Here is a 6,792-nt window from a genome sequence, read left to right as displayed (position 1 = left end):
TGCAAGCGGGAGGCTGAGAAAGAGGCAGCGAGTTTGGGGCAAAAGGAGGATGAAATACACATGTTCCAGACCTGCCTGAGCTGGGTGCCATGACAGTAGTCTCTCACAGTTAGATCTGTGCTGTAAAGGAGAAAGTAAATGGTCAGAAGTTCCTTATAGGCAGGTGTTCCTTGCTTTACAGGACCAGGCAGACTTACGTAAGAGTTGTAAGTTACGTGCCAACCTCCTGGCCCCTCAAAGTGGCCAAAAAAGGCAAGCGCTTATAGACCTGCCCCCTGAAGCCTCTTGTCAGGAAAAGCCACCTGTTAGACCCTCCTGCCCTCCATATCCAAGATTGCCAGGGATTAAAAAAAAAAAAACTTTCCCCTAAAAGGAAGTCACATTCAACGTATCCATTGACTAAAATGCCTCATGGTACATTTGGCGCCATAAAGGTTTCGTTTTCCTTGAAAGATCTTAAACAAATAAAAAAAGACCCGAACAAATTTTCAGACAGCCCCGATCAATATGTATAGAAGTGTTCCAACACCTAACCTAGGTTGCTGGAGAAAACACAGGCCATCCCTGACGAAGGGGACTCTAAACTCTCTCGCCGTTTCTCCTAATACACTAAAATGTTGCTAAATGTAATTAAGACTGATGGAAATAAGGAAAATAACTGTATGTAGAAAAGCAGGAGATATATAAGGAAGATATAAGGAGTGGGAATGCATTTTTATTGAAAGTAAAGAAAGTAATTTTGTCCTAAATGAGATTGGTTCTTTTTTTAAACAATTTTTTTTTTTAACGTTTATTTATTTTTGAAACAGAGAGAGACAGAGCATGAACGGCGGAGGGTCAGAGAGAGGGAGACACAGAATCTGAAACAGGCTCCAGGCTCTGAGCAGTCAGCACGGAGCCTGATGCGGGGCCTGAACTCACGGACTGCAAGATCATGACCTGAGCCGAAGACGGACGCTTAACCGACTGAGCCACCCAGGCGCCCCAAGATTGGTTGTTTGGAGAAAAATGGCTTAGGTCAAAATCTATAGGCTCCAGGTTCCAAGCTGTCAGCACAGAGCCCAATGTGGGGCTCGAACCCCCGAACCGTGAGATATGACCCGAGCTGAAGTCAGAAGCTTAACCAGACTGAGCCACCCAGGTGCCCCGACACTGACAAATTTTGAGGCTTATGACTGTTTTGTGGAGAGGACACAGTGTATCAGGCTGCTATTGCTACAACAGTGCTGTGTAACAAACAGGCCCAAACTCAATGGCATAACACGGTGAGCATTAATTTTCACACTCATGCTCACAGGTCAGCGGGTCAGCTGGAGGAGCTCTGCTCACGTAGCTCTCGTATTTCTGGAACAAGGGCATCTTTTTCTCATGACAATGGTAGCAGCCCAACAATCTGCGTAGGAACATACAATGGGTCTGAAGTCCCGGGATCATTCATGCACAGCGTCACTTTTGCCCCTACCCCACTGGCCAGTCATGCACAGCGTCACTTTTGCCCCTACCCTGCTGGCCAATCCCAACAGAGCAGAGTGGGGAAGATACTCCACCTTTGTGAGAGGAGCTATAGTCACATCACTAAGGGCACGGAGACAAGGAAGGGTGAATAATTGAGAAGAATCATGCGATCTACTATGTGTGGTCTGTTCATCACCAGTTAGGCTTATAGAGGTATATCTAGTCCCACTTTCTAGACCGAGGACACTGCTGAGAGCATGAGAAGGACAAAGACTTAAAGTGTAGGAACATGAAGGTCACTGGGGATCTTAGCAGAAGCAATTTCTGTGACACTATGGGGTAGAATCCACACTGGAGATACTGAGGCAGGGGTGGCAGGTGGAGGGATTGGGGGCAGGGGAATGAGTGCAGACAACTCTTTAGAGAAATCTGACTGCAAAGGGAAGAAAGAGAAGAGTTTTTTTTAAATTTTTTTTAACGTTTTTATTTATTTTTGAGACACAGAGAAAGAGAGACAGAGCATGAACCGGGGAGGGGCAGAGAGAGGGAGACACAGAACCGGAAGCAGGCTCCAGGCTCTGAGCCATCAGCCCAGAGCCCGACGCGGGGCTCAAACTCACGGACAGCGAGCTCGTGACCTGAGATGAAGTTGGACGCTTAACCGACTGAGCCACCCAGGCGCCCTGTTTTTATTTTTTAAGAAAAAACTGGGGAGAATTTCGTTTTCCTGTTTGTTTGTTTGTTTGTTTTTTAATTTCATATTTTAATTTACCTCCAAGTTAGTTAGCATCTGGTGTAACAATGATTTCAGGAGTAGACTTCTTAGTGCCCCTTATCCATTTAGTTCATCCCCCCTCCCACAACCTCTCCAGCAACCCTCAGTTTGTCCTCCATATTTATGAGTCTCTTCTGTTGTGTCCCCCTCCCTGTTTTTATATGATTTTTGTTTCCCTTCCCTTATGTTCCTCTGTTTTGTCTCTTAAAGTTCTCATATGAGTGAAGTCATATGATTTTTGTCTTTCTCTAATTTCACTTAGCATAATACCCTCCGGTTCCATCTACGTAGTTGCAAATGGCAAGATTTCGTTCTTCTTGATTGCCGAGTAATACTCCATTGTGTGTGTGTGTGTGTGTGTGTGTGTGTGTGTGTGTATATATACATCTTCTTTATCCATTCATCCATCGATGGACATTTGGGATCTTTCCATACTTTGGCTATTGTCAATAGCGCTGCTATCAACATGGGGGGGGGGCATGTGTCCCTTTGAAACAGCACACCTGTATCCCTTGGATAAATACCTAAAGAGAGAAGCATGGACATGTTTAAATATTACCTGTAAGCGTCCAGTAGAGAGGGAGAAGGTCAAGGTACAGGGGTAGAGGAGGAGGATTGGTAGGGCAAGGTCCTGAGAAGGGGGGCAGGGAAGGACCCAGGGAACAAGTGGAGACTTTCCCCAGAGGTAGGAGGAAGGACCCCACCACGTCTCACCCTTGACTCCTGCTGGAGAGATGATACCAACTCCCCCATCTTGTTCACAGCCGGTGTGGTTAAGCTCTGAGCCCCTGAATGGAGCATCAGTGGTTTGGATCTGAGCGCATTTACCCTCTGGACACTTCCCCCTGCCGATCTCATCAGAACGGGCTCAGTCGTTACTAGATAGAGCCAGGTTTCCTCTGGTCTTCTTTCTGACACCTCGGGTATTGAGTCTACTTTTTACCTTTGAGTCACCTGCAAAAAGTTCATACGTATGTGAACGAAAATTCATTCTTTATCCTAACCCTGGCGTTGGTGGGAGGAGACAGTGGAGACTCTCAGGGTCTCAACATGCTGTCGGGAAGTTATGAGGCAAGAGGAGGGAGTAGAAGCCGAGACCCAAGGGGCGAAGTGACCTTCTCAAGGACACACACAGAAGGACACAGCGGGGGCCTCACTCAGGAGCGGGTCCCTTGCTTCTTGGCTTAGGGGTCTGCCCTCCCCGCTCTGCCGATGCCAATGGCTCCAGCCGGCAACTGTGGACTTTCCTAAGTGCCTCTTTGTCCTTTACTCCGGGTCTAGGGTGTCACCTCGAAGCGTGAAGCCAAGCGTTGGGCAAACTCCAGGGTCGTAGCAAGATGAAGATATAAGGGTTTCTTCAGCCACAAGTAACGCCCGGCTCAAAGAATTTAAGCAGCGAGGCTTGAGGAAAGGTTACAGCTTTACCAGAAGCCGGGGCACCTGCTCCTTGGAGGTTTCAGTGGCTCACCAGTGTCACTGAGGATCCGAACTCACGCTGTTTTCCTCCTTCACTGTCCTTGTTACCGGTTCTCTTCATGGCAGAAAGACTAAGACAGTGTGGTTCCTCTAATGGGGAGAGAGGGGCAGGTGCTACCTGTGTCACTTCCCTCCCTGTGTCATTTACCGGTGTCACTTCCTCCAAGCTCCTTCCCAGCCCCAGCCCCAGGCTAAGCTGTGGAGCAGAGTCTGGTGCGGAGAGAGGAGTACCCATGTTTTAAATCCGCTTCCTAAGCGTGGATGTTCCAAGCCAGGACTCTGTAATAGTCAAGGGCTCACCAGAAAAGCAGAAATAAACAAACAAAAAACAAAACAAAAAAACCCCCAATAAGCTATATATATATATCTGTAGATAGACTTACTTTTTTTAATGTTTATTTTTGAGAGAGAGAGGGAGAGAGGGGAAGGAGCAGGGAGATGGGGGCACAGAGGATCCGAAACCGGGTTCTATACTGACAGCAGAGAGCCCGATGTGGGGCTCGAACCTACGAACAGTGAGATCATGACCTGAGCTGACGTCGGATGCTTAACTGACTGAGCCACCCAGGTGCCCTCTCTGCAGATAGACTTATTATAAGGAGTTGTCTCAGGTGATTATTTTTTTTAATGTTTATTTATTTTTGAGAGACATAGAGACAGAGACAGAGAGCACGAGCAGGGGAGGAGCAGACAGAGGGAGACCCAGAATCTGAAGCAGGCTCCAGGCTCTGAGCTGTCAGCACGGAGCTCGACGTGGAGCCCGACTTGAACCCACGGACTGCAAAGACTAGTCAGACGCATAACCGACTGAGCCATCCAGACGCCCCTTTCATGTGAACAATGATGCTGAGAAGTGTAAGATCTGTGCAGCCAGCAAGCTGGAGACCCAGGAGAGCTGAGGGGATAGTTCCAGTCCAAGTCTGAAGGCCTGAGAGCCAGGGTAGAAGATGGCGGGAGTTCCAGTCTGAGTCCGAGTCTGAAGGCAGGAGAGGATTGATGGCCCAGCTTGCTGACAAAGAGAGAGAATTCCCTGTCACTCAGCCCTCAACAGGCCAACATCTGCTCTCCTCAGCCTACAGGTTCAACTGTTGATCTCCTACCTACCCAGACACAAATGTCTGTGTCTGAACACCTCCTCGCGTTGAGACGTAAAAGTAAGTTGGTGCAGATTCCAAACAATTCTGGGCATTCTGAGCCCGGGTTAGAACCGGGTGCTTGCTCTCAAGGAAAAAAATGATGTTGAGGGAATTGTGGAATCCGTGCCCCCCCACCTGGGTCTTTCTTTGTTTCCGAGGAAGATCTCATTCCTTGTTTACTCTAGAAGGGAGTATCAGAGGGAAGTCTAGAATGATGTTCTTGAGATCAGGGCCGCTGAGCTCTTGTGCTCTCTTGCTTCAGCCACGGGTCTCATCTCTGCCCAAGGCCATGCTTTTTTCTGTGTGTCCTGTGATGCCGCACACAGCCCTGGAGGTACATTCAGGCACATTTACGCCTGGAGAGAGGGAGAATGTTCTCAGAAAGCAGCACGGGAAGCTTATCCCCTGACTACCTCAATTTGCTGCTCCTTAATACAATGAAACATGCAACTTCCATCCAAGCAGGGAGGAAATTAGATGAAATCTTTGGGGGTGAAAGCTACAAAGCGGGTGATAGACTCAGAGATATTGTAACAGTGTTGCGGGGTGACAGGTGCAGCACCCGAAACTGATGCAACATTGTGTATCAGCTAGGCCTCAGTAAAAACAAAAAAAAAGAATTAGATGCAGTCTTGGTGAGAGTGAAGACTTCAGCATACTCAGTTTTTTTTTTTCCTATTTTCTTTTTTTGCTTATTTTTAAATTTTTTTCAGTATCGGCGAATTTTTTTTTAAATTTTTTTTAACGTTTATTTATTTTTGAGACAGAGACAGAGCATGAACGGGGGAGGAGCAGAGAGAGAGGGAGACACAGAATCGGAAGCGGGCTCCAGGCTCTGGGCCATCAGCCCACACCCCGACGCGGGGCTCGAACTCACGGACCGCGAGACCGTGACCTGCGCTGAAGTCGGACACTCAACCGACTGAGCCACCCAGGCGCCCCAGTATCGGCAAGTTTAATGCAAGGAGTAGATAATGGTGTAGCATGGACCTAAAGGGATAGGTCCTATGAGAATTCCCTAATTATAGGATACGGATTTACAAATCCCAGCTGGCTGAGTGTTTATTTAAATCAGGGAGCGGGCAAGTCTTGTATTCCAGTAAAGAATTTCCAGCTGATAAACAACTTAGCCCGTGGGGCCATGGTCACCGTAGTTATTTCTGAGTAGACTGAACTAGTTTTCTTAGTAACGAAGTTTATTTTAACGCCTGGCTAGTTGAGCTAAATACAGGGAGAATAAAATACATCAAACCTATTGTATCCGTACCGTATTTTGGGGCTCATGTCCAGGAATGATTTGTGTGTTAGTAAACAATCAGATCTTTGATTCCAGACTCGTGATGCTTAAGAGAAACGTATGAGACTGAACTGCGTTTATAAAGTGTTGGGATGTTTTAAGAGAACTTGAGATCTACTCTATTTTATCGGTTTAATTGATGAGGTTTTCCTGGGGAGTTAAATTACTTGGAGAAGTTTGGCTTGTCTGAGCAGACAGATGAAGTAATGAAAAGAGAAAAAAAAATGAATATAAATATGGTGCCTTTAAAAATGCAACTACAGGGGCACCTGGGTGGCTCAGTCGGTTAAACTCAGGTCCGACCTCAGCTCAGGTCATGATCTCGTGGTTGGTGGGTTCGAGCCCCGCGTCGGGCTCTGCGCTGACAGCTCGGAGCCCGGAGCCTGTTTCAGATTCTGTGTCTCCCTCTCTCTCTGTCCCTCCCCCTCTCACACTCTGTCTCTCTTTCTCAAGAATAAACAAACATTAAAAAAAATTTTTTTTAGGGGCGCCTGGGTGGCTCAGTCGGTGAAGCGGCCGACTTCGGCTCAGGTCATGATCTCGCCGTCAGTGAGTTCAAGCCCCGCGTCGGGCTCTGTGCTGACAGCTCAGAGCCTGGAGCCTGTTTCAGATTCTGTGTCTCCCTCTCTCTGACCCTCCTCCATTCATGCTCT

This window comes from Panthera uncia, chromosome E1 (genome assembly GCF_023721935.1).
Source record: "Panthera uncia isolate 11264 chromosome E1, Puncia_PCG_1.0, whole genome shotgun sequence".
NCBI lineage: Eukaryota > Metazoa > Chordata > Mammalia > Carnivora > Felidae > Panthera > Panthera uncia.
The sequence above is the reverse complement of the archived record's forward strand: the minus strand, read 5'-3'. Positions refer to the sequence as shown.